At 44.2% G+C, this 14,463-nt stretch overlaps 1 protein-coding gene across 5 annotated transcripts in view; it reads left to right on the top strand.

The window, feature by feature from the left end:
- Window positions 1-1,308: 1,308 nt before the first annotated feature.
- CSNK1E (casein kinase 1 epsilon) overlaps window positions 1,309-14,463 on the top strand; it is a 52,999-nt gene continuing 39,844 nt past the window's right edge. For 2 of the 5 annotated variants that reach the window (XM_079993267.1, XM_079993263.1), the window contains exon 1: window positions 1,309-1,477. The gene's annotated coding sequence lies outside the window, so the exon portion shown is untranslated. Of the gene's footprint in view, window positions 1,478-1,587; window positions 1,646-12,156; window positions 12,360-12,634; window positions 12,660-14,463 lie in introns of those variants that run through there. The other 3 variants (XM_079993265.1, XM_079993264.1, XM_079993266.1) reach the window with 3 other exon arrangements.

Here is a 14,463-nt window from a genome sequence, read left to right as displayed (position 1 = left end):
AATGTGAGCCCAGTATTGGCCCATGGTCTGGAGGTTCCCCACCTTTGCTCTAGGGTTTCAGAGATGCCAAGCACTAAAAATGGGACTTTCTGCATACAGACAGAAGCTTTGCCTCCAAATTATTGTCCTTTCCTGTAACACACCTCAGCATACTTCTGCTGGTACCCCATGGTCTGATGAAAAGCACTGGGGTACCCACAAACACTTGGTAGAAAGTGCTCACTTTATGACTAGTTCCACTACTGCCATCTCCATTTTGCTTCAGATCTTACCTTCCTGGTAAGTACGTGACCAGAGGATGAAACTCTTGCTCCCTTAAGAACAAGGGGTCTTCCATAAAGGGACTTCTTCAAGGTAGCAGCATAAGAAGTTTAAGTGGGAGAAAACTGGTGAATTGCTCCTTATTTTCCCAGTCACTGTGGATGCCTCGGAGTCTCCAAGTTGGCCTGACCTGCAATGCTCCCTTTTTCTGATGATTCACAGCTGTGCAGTGCTGAGACAACATATTCCACATACAGTGGTACCTCTGATTATGTACTTAATTCATGCCACAGGTCTGTTCTTAACCTGAAACTGTTCTTAACCTGAAGTACCACTTTAGCTAATGGGGCCTCCTGCTGCTGCCGCGCCGCCACGCGATTTCTGTTCTCATCCTGAAACAAAGTTCTTAACCCAAGGTACTATTTATGGGTTAGCTGAGTCTGTAACCTGAAGCGTATGTAACCTGAAGCGTATGTAACCCGAGGTACCACTGTACTCAAAAGGGAAGTTTACTTGAGCATTCAGCATATGAAGTCGGATGTTATGGAATTAAAAGGTGCTGGTCTCTAGATCATATGACCCATCAAAACCCAGCAGGTAGGCCCTAAGGAGAACTGCTAAGATGCTGAAACTGGGATTTCTGTATTATGGGATTTTGATGTGACCAGATCTTAAAGATATTTGAATTCCATGTCAGCTGGAAGGACAATTTATTTGTTGCTCCACTTTGGTAAAGCATTGTTTGGGATGATCCAGGTTATAAACAGTGGTCCACATAGCTGACTGAAATGCTAGGATTCACCACAGTGACATTTTGGAGGATAGAACTATAAAACAATTCAGTAAATTTCTCAAGCGGGGGCCTAGGACAAGAGGAAGATGGGGTGGAGGCCAAATCCATTAATTCACAGACAAACCATGAGGCAGAGATCTATTGACTGTTGCCTAACCTTCATGTCTACAAATTCACCAAGTATGACAGTTGCCATAGGGATTGTGATTGTGACTTGGAGTCTAGAGGGGGGGGGGGGGGGCTGTGAGCTCTATCTCAGAGAGACTCCATGATATGAAAAGTCTGGAATAGACAACTTTGCTCTGACTAAGGAACTAGGGATGTTCCAGTCCCGGCTTGGCCTTTGTTATGATGGAAGAGCTCAGATCTTCAGAAATGAGGCCACCTCACCGATTCCTCACAAATGAAGAGCCATTTTGTCAGGTGAGTGAGGCCTAAGCTACTGATGTAAACTCAGCCTCTATGACACCACTTAATATTGACTTGGGCAGGTAATGTTGTCCATTGCTGGTTGCTTGACAGCGTGGCTTTCTCCTAGAGTACACTTGAAACCCCAAGCCCTCATTGCAGAAGATAAAAGGCTGGAGAAAGGTATCTAAGAAGCCGGGTTTAAAAATGGAAAGATTAAGAGGACAAGAAGTCATTGGTCTTGGGTAGCTGAGATAGTTGAGTCTCACTCAGCTTGGCCATGAGCCAACTGTAGGCGGTGTGGAAAGAGATGGAATGTTAACTTTTATGTTTGGTGGAACTTTTACGTTTATGTAAGTTATAAGCAGCTTTGAGATTCCCCCCCCCCTTACAAATATAAAGCTGTATAGAGTAACATTGTGGGCATCTGTCTGTCACAAAAGACAAAAGATGTCCCTCAAGGCAGAGGGTAAAAGCTGTATAGAAATGATGATGGTAATAAGAATAAGAATAATAAATTTCAACTCAGATAGGATAGTGCACTATTAGTGCAGTCATCACTGGCCGGGGGTGCTTCCCCACTAGACGTTTACAGCAGAACTCCCCCCCCCCACTGGAATTGTGCTCTTCCAGACAACCCGTGTCTTGAGCATTCACCCTTATTTGCTTGCACAAAGTTTCTGTGAATGTCAGATTGTATCTGGTCTTTTACTGAGCATTTGTTCCAATATATTTGCAGAGAGATTATATGACAATGAATAGTCACTCTGATTTGCTTGTGGGGCATTTATTCAATTTGCCCTTCATTATTTGTTCATTCTGCATACTTTTCAGTGCACTGCCCATCACTTTCCTAACTACGAATAGTCAATTATAATTTTTTAAAAGGGAATTTACTGTTCTAGGGGCAACAGAATGATTTAATCTGCTTCAGTTGCACAAATTTCCTGGTATACACTTGAATCTCTTCCACAAAATACTGGGTTTGGAGGCATCCTTTGTTCAGTCACTTTTTATGGGGTATCAACATGACATCATAATCACATTGTTGTCCTCTTGTGTGTCAACTCTCTCCCAATGTTCTTTCTATCTTTTAGATCTTAAAAAACAGTAGTCCAACATCTCTACAGGTGTAGATCACCTTGATGCTCCTTTTCCATCCTTTTGAAGAAATGTGGTTTTGATGTGCCCAATAACAAACTAGATAGATGAGCCAGTTTAGCATCATGTTAATTGTTCCCCTCTAATCTGGCACTAAAACACTTTTTAATTTACCTTTCAGAAAAGGCATTGTATTTTTAGCATTTCTTTGTTAAATTTGTGTCGTAGAATCATAGAATTGTGGTATTAATTATCATTAAGGTCTACTATGAAACAAATAACTTTATTTAAACAAGCTTTCTTTAACTCCTAACTCTCTCTGAACATCCTGCTCTCTCTTTCTATACTTTCTGTGCTGAATCACTTCCCGGTAGCTGTTCCCTTAACCTGTGCCTTCCCTCTGTGTCTCTAGTTTCTCTCCCTGACTGCTGTTCTAAGCCTCTTATTTAGTTCCACATACATTGATATAATGGTGTCTTTCAAAAAGTGATGTCATTAGAAGCAGTCATTGAACATATTGACATTTACTCTTGAGTAAATGAAGATCATGGCCACTGGTCCCATCACCTCCTGGCAAATAGAAGGGGAAGAAATGGAGGCAGTAAGAGATTTTACTTTCTTGGACTCCATGATCACTGCAGATGGTGACAGCAGTCACGAAATTAAAAGACGCCTGCTTCTTGGGAGAAAAGCAGTGACAAACCTAGACAGCATCTTAAAAAGTAGAGACATCACCTTGCCAACAAAGGTCCGTATAGTAAAAGCTATGGTTTTCCCAGTAGTGATGTATGGAAGTGAGAGCTGGACCATGAAGAAGGCTGATCGCCGAAGAATTGATGCTTTTGAATTATGGTGCTGGAGGAGACTCTTGAGAGTCCCATGGACTGCAAGAAGATCAAACACATCCATTCTTAAGGAAATCAGCCCTGAGTGCTCACTGGAAGGACAAATCGTGAAGCTGAGGCTCCAATACTTTGGCCACCTCATGAGAAGAGAAGACTCCCTGGAAAAGACCCTGATGTTGGGAAAGATGGAGGGCAAAAGGAGAAGGGGACGACAGAGGATGAGATGGTTGGATGGTGTTCTTGAAGCTACCAGCATGAGTTTGATCAAACTGTGGGAGGCAGTGGAGGACAGAAGTGCCTGGCGTGCTCTGGTCCATGGGGTCACGAAGAGTCGGACACGACTAAACGACTAAACAACAACAACAACAACAACAAACATGCCTGGGACTGCAGTGTTATTTTTGTTTATAAAAAATCACATAGTCTTAATAAAGACATAATTTTATAGGTGCGTAAGATGCTGCCTTATACCCTTATTCCCTTAATAAATTAGCAGCATCCAGTCTGCCACTCCTGAAGTGCAGGCCACGTGTTGGAATTATGGGGTGGAAATAGATATAGATCACCTGTGTGGGGTAAATAATAAAACATTTGGCTGGATCCATAGGTCTAAAGCACAAGGCTAAACATACTCCCCATCAAGAGACCACCCCTCCCCTGCAGTTTAAAATCACATAATTATACAGCACAGTAAAGCATGGGAGGCTGTTAGACCTTTTAAATATCCTGTTCTAGCTGCTTACAGCACTTCCCCTCTCTACCCCATTGCAGTGAACAAACCACATCCTTAGTAAATGTAAATGCTTTACTTACAAACTCCAAATACCAGATTCATGTGTTATTCCATGCAGCAGCAAGTATACACAGGCAGAAATCTTGGGACACAAAATATAGTGAAATAGCTCTAAGCACAGGGGCTGAGCTTGTAAAGAACAAGCTCACACAAGTCATGTCTTAGTGAGCTCAGATGATGGAGAGCAAACAATGGGAGATACTTCCTTCCAGGTGAGGGGCATGATCTAGCTAAGTCTAGAAATAAAATTATTGGTCTTAACCCCTACATGCATTAACTAGCCCTAAGCTTACTAAGTCAGGCTTACACAGTGATGTTAGACTGCAATTCTGTTTTAGATTTTAAGGGTGCACCAAAATGCCCTTTTATCACGTTGAATTTCATGTTGATTTTGTCCCTCAAGAATTCTTTTTCATGCTTCCTTCTCTCATAATTCTGAGTTAGGGCTTGTTATTGTGCAGTTTTATACATGTCTACTCAGAAGCAGATTCCCATTTAGCTCAAAGACAGTTACTCCCTGAGAAGTGTACACAACATTGTAGCCTTAGACTGAAACCCTAAACACAATGGGTGAATTATATTCACAGTAGACCCATTAAAATTAATGGCTGCAATTCATTTGGCTCCATGAATTTCAGTGGGTTTACTCTGAGTAGAACTTAGTTCACTGCAACCCACTTACTAGAAAGTGAGCCTCATTGAACATATTGACACTTACTCTTGAGTAAACACGCCTAGGGCTGCAATGTTATTTTTTTTAAAAAAGCTATTAATAAAGGCATAATTTTATAGCTGCATAAGACGGTGCAGGATTTCAAACAGGGTCTCTTTCAGCCCCACCTGGATATGCTGTGCATTGAAGCTGTGATCTCCTGCATGCAAAGCACAGGTTCAACTACCACTGAGCTACATCCCATCCCTTTCCCCAGTGTTTTTCCCCACACATCCCTCAATAAATTGATCCAGTTTTTAAAAAGTAAAAGGCATGGAACACAAAACCTTAAGACAGAGTGGTGCAGGAGTCAGATTTAGCTTCTTGTGAAAGGAATTTGCAGACAAAAGTAACAGTGTCCAAACTTACCATTAAAAAAATAAAAGAAAAATATCTGTTTATTCCGGGCCAAGGACAAGACAACAGGCAATTAGAGGGACAATCCAAGACTGCTAACTTTTTGCCTCTTTTGTTCAATGCTGTGCAAGTCTTTGTGTTAAATATAAGTGGAGCACAGTGACAAATCTTGTGGTACACTGTGAGTCCCTAAAACTAATGCTTGCACCTGAAAATCATAATTTTGAAGTAAAATGAAACCATATGGTAAAAAAGAGTGGGGAAGTCTATGGGTGGGGGGGAAATGCACTTTTCCTTGCCTTTCTGCTAAAATCTTCTAATGCATAGTCTTCTCCGTCTAGCCATGCCAATGGCTAGCATTTGTCAGTGAACTTGTTGTGGTCTGGTCAATATATCCTAAACTTTGCCTAGAGCAATCCTGACACATTTACACAATTCCGCAGACTCCACTGGTTAGATGAACGTGTTGCACAAATCAATAACAAATGGGTTTCTGGAGTTTGTGTGAGCTGCTATGCTCCCATGGGCGAAAGGTGCCTAGGAACATTGGGAGGTGACAGAGTAAATTGTTGCAGCATTACTTTCCTGTAGGTGTGGCTGTCATTAATTTTGTCTGAGGCCAGCTTAGCTTGCATACAAGCCAACCAATGAGGGGTTCTGGGTGCTGATAACAGATCCTGCTTGTAGATATTTTCAAATTCCTCAAGAATCTCTTTCTCTGCTTAAAAAGCATAAAGCTGAGTAAAAGAAATCCAAGTGGACCCCTAGAGCAGTGTTTTTCAACCACTGTTCTGCGGCACACTAGTGTGCCGCGAGATGTTGCCTGGTGTGCCGTGGGAAAAATTGAAAAATTCAAAAGATTTTTTTTTAAAAAAGGTCAAATTTTCGCCCATTAGGCGGGCGCTGGACTGTGTCTTGGGTATGGGGGGTGGTGGGGTTTTTGACCCCACCCTCGGCCAGCAGGGGCGCCGATTGGTGCTCCTCAGGGGGACACCCTCCACTTTTCTGATGTCCGGGCTGTGATTGGTCCAGACTCTAGCCTGGACCTATCACAGTAGGACATCATCTTCCGACTTCCTTCCCGCCCGAGCACAGTGTGCACAGCAGCGGAGAGAAGAAGACGTCGCAACTCGAGTCACCAGGAGGACCGGAGCAGGAGGAGACGGACGGAGACCAGGACTCGGCGGGAGTCGGCACCGCAGAGAGACCGCATCAGGATCCAGACCAGGCCGCAGGTGCAGCGTGAGGTGAGGAGGTCATCTGGAACCAGTCGCCTGCAAAGCCATTGTAGAGGAGATGCTCGGACCTGAAGCAGCTAAGGAAATAGCCAAAGTCCCTCTCTCAGACAACACAATTTCCAGACGTATTAATGACATGTCTGCAGACATCGAAAGTGTGGTTTTGGATAAGATCCGTATCAGTGAGAAATTTGCATTGCAACTTGACGAGTCTATCAGTGGACATGCTCAACTCTTGGCCAATGTGCGTTTTGTTGATGGTGATGCAATTAGAGAAAACTTCTTTTTTTGCAAGGCATTGCCAGAAAAAAACAACAGGAGAAGAAATTTTTCGGGTCACATCAGAATACCTTGAACAAGGAGGACTTAAGTGGGAAAACTGCACAAGTGTCTGCACCGATGGAGCTGCAGCCATGGTCAAGCACACCAAAGGCTTTGTAAGCAGAGTGAAGGAAAGAAATCCAGATGTGATTGTTACGCATTGTTTTTTACACCGTGAGGCCCTCGTAGCCAAGACTTTACCAGCAGACCTAGTTCATGTGTTGGATGATGTTGTGCGCATGGTAAACTTTGTAAAGTCACGACCCGTGAAAAGTCACATATTTGCAGCTTTGTGTGAGGAGATGGGAGCGAAGCATAAAACCTTGCTGTTTCATACGGAGGTCCGGTGGTTGTCGCGTGGCAAGGTCTTGGTTCGTGTGTATGAGCTGCGGGAGGAAGTGTTTCTGACAAATGAGAGGTCAGATTACGCAAAGCTGCTTGCAAGTGATGAGTGGTGTGCAAGGCTAGCATACCTGGCAGATATATTTCATCATCTGAATGAACTGAACACACGAATGCAAGGCCGAAATGAAAACCTGCTTACAAGTACAGATAAAATAAATGGATTCCATTCAAAGGTGCAACTCTGGCATCAACACGTGGAAAGTGGCAATCTTGAAATGTTCACACACACCAAGCATTGGCAAGGTGTTCACACTGCTGCACTGTGTGAGATAATAGTTAAACATTTAAAAACTCTCGAAGAGAAGTTGTCATTTTATTTCTCTTCAGTCTCCACTGAATGCCTTGACTGGGTTAGGGACCCTTATAGCTCAGCATCAGTTGGTGGAAAGGACATGACTTTACAGGAGCAGGAGGAACTAACTGAACTGAGACAAAATCGTGGTTTCAAGCTAAGATTTGTTGATCTACCTTTGGACAGTTTTTGGTTGGATACTGCCAAGGAGTTCCCCCTTCTGGCAAACAAAGCTATTTTGACATTGCTCCCATTTTCCACTACATATCTGTGTGAGATGAGCTTTTCAAGCATGATTGCTATAAAAATCATAGATTCTAACCTTTGAAGTTATCTAGCAAGTCCAGCCTCTTGTCTAGTGCAGGATTCACAACACAGGGTGATGCAGCAGCATCGTTGACAGGTGGCTTTACAGCCATTGTGTGAAGCTATTTTCACATGTATAACACATGAAGCGGGTCCTTGACAGAGGGAGAACTTCCCTCTATCCACTTTGAACCACAAGTGTAGTTTTATAAATTTGCTAATTTCATTTTTGTGTGGCTACAAGGACACCATTGTGGAATCCTCACTGTATTAACACACATACACATTAGAGACCCAGGTTGAGTTTTGTCACCAGACAAATTATTAGCCACAGGCAACAGGGCTTGCTGAATCCAGACCAAGCTTTGTGTCTTCACTGGTTGTTTTTTGTTTTTTTTGTATTGTAGGAATCCTACTTTGGACATTGATTGATTGCATTTATATCCTACCTTTTTCTCCGGGAGCGCAAGGTGACGTACATGGCTCCCCTCCCAATCCCAGGTCCTAGTCTGACACTACTCTGACACATTGGCTTCCTCTGGCTACCACAGACTGCAGCCACTCCCAGATGCTTAGGGAAAGGGAACAAAGGTTGGGCACCTCAGCTGAATTACTGTAGCACCCTGCTTGTGGTTAACGCTTAGCTGGAATGAAATATTCAACGCAGCAATAGAGAAATTAAAATAATAATTTATTCGTCAGACAAATAAATATGAGGCACAGTGGTATATGGTTACCAAGCTCTGGCCTGGCCTCCTGCCATTCTGGCCAGCACTTATATTTCCTTAATCCAGCCCCCTTGCTCCTCCTGTGGCTGCCTCTGTCCAATCAGCCTGGTTAAAATTCCTATTGGCTGTTTGCTAGAACCAATCACAAAAGATACACCCATTTCCTCCTGTCCTTTTATGGGAATCAAAAAGCTATATATTCTTCTATCTATAAATGACAAATAAGTAGTAATATATCTTACATGTGTCTCAACAAGGAATCTTAATTACCAGCTCACCTCTTGCCCTCCTTGCCCTATTGCCTTCCAAAACAGATGGTTAATCTTGAATTTTTATCTTAAACATATGTCAAGGATTTTGAGTTCACATCAACATTGAGAGATCTCCTTCATTTGAAGGTTTCTAAACAAAAGGCCTGACAACCATATATCAGGAGTGCTCGATGGCGTTTCCTGTCTGACAGGAGGCTGGGCTGGTGGCTGACTTAATTTCAGGATAGTTACAACTCTTACAACTATATGAAATAAGAATCTAGCATTTCTTAAATCCTTTGCATAATTATATTTAAGCTAATATATTTAATACACAAATAACCTTTTAAAAGGAAAAGAAATCTTAAAAGGATCTTAGTTTAAGAAAGAAACAGCTTTAGAAAAGACTTCCCAAAAATGCTCTCTTTCTGCCAGCCAGACCAGTTGCTTTTCAATTTTGCTCTTGGCCTTTTTAACCTTAGGAAGAAGATATGGCTCATTTTACTATTTATCAACCCTTAATTTGTAGGGTCAGTGTAACCTTGGCTCTCAGCCTGTAATTCCCTTTTTACGACTTTGAGAATTGTTTTCTGCTATAAATCAGGGGGCCCCCTTGTCTAGGAGTAAAAACATTTTGCCAAGGTTCTTAGGCAGCTGCTCTTCTGCCTGGCATGAACATTTGAAAATCTTTAAGCTCATTTTAAAATACAAGCCCTGATTAAACATATAAGCTTTAATAAAAATGCAGGCTTATGATTAGATGCCTCATTACATGAGCATACATACACACTCCTTGGTTTGGAAGGATGGCCAAGCTAGAATTGGAGTGATCAAGCTGAGAGAGGCTGTGTTCTAGGAAGCTACTCAGCACCTCCAGTTAAGCAGGACAAGGATGTCTAATGGCCCTAACCAGGGCAATTGCTGTATGAGAGCAGACAATTGCCGTATTGTGCAATGATTTGATGATAGATGCTACCAACCTTTTTATCTGCTCTACTTTTGTTAATGGAGAGGTCACATCAACACCATACATTTAAAGCACACTTAAAGTACATGTTTTTCCCCAAAGAATCCTGGGGCAACTTGCCCCTCACAGAGCTACAACTCCCAGCACCTTTAACAAACTACAGTTCCCAGGAGTCTTTGGGAAATGTATGGTATGGATGTGACCATAATCCCCAAGTGGTGTACAGTAAGGTTATGAAAGATACAATAAAGATACTGTAAAATCAGTTAAAGACAACAAAAATCATAAAACTTAAATTGCCTGCTGAAATTAAGTGCCGGAAGTTCAACAGGGAGAGGGCCTGTCTGATATCAGCTGGGTGGGGGATTTCACAGGATTGGATCCACAATATTCAGGAAGTAGTAGTCATTGCTTGTCTTGTGACCTTTGATCAAACGCATCCAGAGAAATGTGAACCATTTCAGAACATTCATATATAGGTATGTATATGAATGATCCAAAGACTGATGGTTCAAATCAAGTAAATTTTGTTTGATAAAACTATTGGCTGGAAGATATGGGGGAGAGGAAAAGCCATTCTACAGGCAATGCAAATGACAGAATGCAGCCTGAAATGTTTATGGTTTGGATTTTGTGTTTGACTTTAAGCTGAGTTTTCAAGACAAGCATACAGCCCATTCCTAAGTGAGTTTCTTGGGATGTTCCGCCCAGCACCATGAGGCAGATTGAAGCAACTGCCTCAGGCAGCACATGATGGCTGCACAGACATGTCTGAGAACAAGCACTTGCAAATAGTTCAGGGTCCAATAAGTAAACAAAAGCAAATAAATATTGTAATGAGTGTTAAAAATATTTTGGTGTGGAGATGTGAAAGAAACATCTCACATTCTCCAGAATACAGGCTGGATGTTATGCAAAGCAAGCCACAATCTTGAGATTTTAGGAAACACAGGAGGCTGCTTTACACTGTGTTAGAGACCTTTAAAAAAAGTAGAGATATCACCTTGCCAACAAAAGTCCGTATAGTAAAAGCTATGGTTTTCCCAGTAGTGATGTATGGAAGTGAGAGCTGGACCATAAAGAAGGCTGATCGCCGAAGAATTGATGCTTTTGAATTATGGTGCTGGAGGAGACTCTTGAGAGTCCCATGGACTGCAAGAAGATCAAACCTCTCCATTCTGAAGGAAATCAGCCCTGAGTGCTCACTGGAAGGACAGATCGTGAAGCTGAGGCTCCAATACTTTGTCCACCTCATGAGAAGAGAAGACTCCCTGGAAAAGACCCTGATGTTGGGAAAGATGGAGGGCACAAGGAGAAGGGGACGACAGAGGACGAGATGGCTGGACAGTGTTCTCGAAGATACAAACATGAGTCTGACCAAATTGCGGGAGGCAGTGGAAGAGAGGAGTGCCTGGCGTGCTCTGGTCCATGGGGTCACGAAGAGTCGGACACGACTAAACGACTAAACAACAACAACAAAGAGGCCTTTGGTCTTTGCAGCTCAGCACGGATGGCCTATGCTGACAGGCAACAGTTCACCAGGGTTTCAGACACGGGTCTCTCTCCCAGCCCTACCCCCTGGAGATCCAGAGGGTTGATCCTGGGACCTTCTGCATGCAGTGCAGATGCTGCCCTACTGAACACTGCCCTTGTTGTCAGAGGGATACTTCCAGCTGGATCCTGCGCATGTTTGGCTTGGTAGGAAGGCTTAATGTTATTTACAAAAAGAAAACGTGTGAAAGATTTGGCTGTTAATGCACTCAGTACATTGGGCCAGGCTTTAGGACTATAAGCTCCCACATCTCAGCCCTTTGTCCAGAGTGCACAAAATATAACTTTTCTGATCTTGAGGTGTTTATCTGTCTGTGGATTATTGATTTACTAAAAAGCTTTGAGCTGTGCAACAGAGCTGGATGCGTTGGACGCCTACCCAGAAAGTTAGGATGAACTCAGCTCCCCCTCCAACTTAATATGTGCAGAAGCTTGCAGCCTCTCTTGTCCTGAGCCGAGCAATGGGCGTCTTTTCGTTTACCCCGACGAGAGGCATTTGGCGCCGGTTCTTCTGGATTCCGCGCAACGCGATAGCGATGCACTGCGGTGCAGGTGTGAGCTAGACAGCTGCTAACAGTTTGCACAAAATTGCGCCGGTACATATTTTTTGGGATGGGTAGCGTGTCATTTCAGAACCCCCCCCCCCCCCCGCCTCAAAAAAAGCGGTTGCCAGCGTGGGCGACCAGGAAGCCCTCGCAAAGCAAGAAGCAACAAAAACAAGCCGCTGCCCCTTTAAACCTCCGAGGGAGGGCCCAGGGCTTTGTAGGATGACATCAGTGGGTTTGGCCCTGAGACTCAATGGAAACTCAATGAGCGAGAGCCTCGGCTGTACACACACCGAGGGAGGCTGGAGGGGAAGGAGGGAGGCAGCTGAGCAGGCAGAGCGCAGAGAAGGAGGAAGCGGCGGCGGCGGCGCTCAGAGCTGGCTACGGCCGCCTTTCCCAATCCTCCGTCATCCTTCCTTCCCCGGCGCCTTTCCTCCCTGACAGCCCCGGGAGCAGAAGCGGCAGACAGGCTCCTTCCAGGCGGGGTGAATATTGTGGGGATCCGGGCAGGTTTTGGGGTGCAAATCCGGGGGGAAAGGCGGCCCCTCCGTCCCTTTGTTTTTCTGCTGAGAGAGGAGGATAAGGCGGCGCGGGGGGGGGGGAGGGGGAAGAGGCTCTCGCTCGCTCACACACAGCACACAACGCGCACATACACAACACAACGCACACTTACACAACACGGCGCGCACAAGGCTGGGCTGGCATAGGGCTGGGGGGCCCCCCGTGGAATTTGGTGACAGGCGAAGGAGGAAGCTGTAACCGAAACGGGGGGACGACAACAAAAGGCTCGTTTTCTCTCTATCTCTGTGTGTGTTTTAATTTTTGACGGAGACAAAGGATTATGCAGGCATCTTTCTCTCCTCCCCCCCCCCTTCCCGGCTTCACTTTCCGAAGGACACATTGAGGGGCTCCTGTATCGCTTCTCCCCCCCCCCGTTCCTCCCCCCCCCCCCCCGCTGTCTACATTCAGAAATGGCTCCACTGACTTTATATATATATATAAATTTTACTTACTGGGGGTTATGCTCAACCTAATGTCCAAGTCAGTGTGTGTGTGTTTGTTTGTTTTTGAGAGGAGGGGGCGATTGCTGCTTCTCCGGCCCCCCCTTTCTCCCTTTTCGTTTCCTATACTTAACATCTGTGTATGGCTTCACAAACAATTGGTAGTGAGTAACGGGTATCTCTCATTTCTCCTCTCTCCCCCCCTGGCTCCAACCTTTGGCTGTTTGTGAGGGGGTTTTTTGGGGTGGGGTGGGGTGGGGGGACACCAATAGTAAACACTGTTGAATTTCTAAAAATGTTATATTTGACAAATAGGGTGGGTATTGTGAGGTGGAGGGGGGGAGGAAGTGGCTGTTATTGTAAATCACTATCTCCTTTTGTGCACTGGGAAGGTTCGGTATTGTAGGGAGGGGGGTGAAGAGGGGGGCAAGATCTCACGCACCCCCACATCTTTTTCTGAAATGTTGCTTCTTTGTACCAGCTCAGGGATTTGTAATGAGGATTGTATAGTAAATAGAAGTTTTGCTGCTATTTCTGCTGCCTAATTCTCATTCCTCGCTGCATTATTCTCCCCCCTCCCTATTTTATAAGATGCTTCTGGCGCTGGAAGAGGGTGATTTAATTTTAAGTTATACTTGTGGCTGAGTGATGAGATGATCTTATCAGTTTTTATCTCCTTTTAATGCTTGCATTTGTTGTGTGTGGTTGATCTGCCTTCTTTAGCTCCTTTTCTTTTTTGGTAACTGCTCTGAAGGGAAATGGAGAGGAAAGAGAGAAGGAAGCAAATATCTCTGTTGTGGCACATTGCTTTTTAGAAAAGTATTGCTATATTTATGTGCACACTCCTGTTCCCCCAATCCTTTGAAGCTGATATGGAATATCCCCCCCCCCCCAATTCTCCAAACCCAAAAGCATCCATTATATATCTGGTCAGCTCTCACACAGTGTGGCCTACTGTGGTCCTCGATGCATCCTTGATTTCTAGCAAATCAAGTAAAGCTGGTATGGGAGTCCTCTTGTTTACAATAATTGCTTGGGGGGGTTGCCTATGCTGTACTGTAAAGTGCTGAATGCCAGATGTGTGGGGCCTGCTGTGTGTTTGCACACATATTTTTATTATATGATTGCATTTACATAATGTAGAGTAGGTTTGTGTGTGGTGCTGATTCGAATACAGCTTTCTAGAATGTGTGTGAGAGAGAGAGAAAGAAAGAGGGAGAGAGATAGAAGTGGCTATTAATATAGTATAAGCATCCACTCATGCAGAGTATATGCATTAGAGTGTGTGGGAGTCTTTCTAGTTTCATGAAGAGGGAATTCTTGGCTGGCATCTTGACTGCCTAGGGCTGTTGCTCTAGTTTGAGGAAGGCCATAGAGTTGGCTTAGTTCCTTTCTGTTTCTCTGGATGGAAGAGGTGAAGGCCTGAGAGTTTGGAGAGAAACTGATGTGGCAGCAGGGTGGGTGGGTAAGTGTTCCCATCCCCAGCACCTGGAAGGAATTCCTAAGGTGACTGGTTGATTTGTTGTTGCCCTTGGCATGAACTGCTCTTGCTGCCTTCTCCGAACCCTCTGTCCAAAGCATTGCTTGC

Source organism: Podarcis cretensis (genome assembly GCF_951804945.1).
Source record: "Podarcis cretensis genome assembly, chromosome: 10".
Taxonomy (NCBI): Eukaryota; Metazoa; Chordata; class Lepidosauria; order Squamata; family Lacertidae; genus Podarcis; species Podarcis cretensis.
Note: the sequence above shows the minus strand (reverse complement) of the source record. Positions and strands in the feature narration are given on the sequence as shown.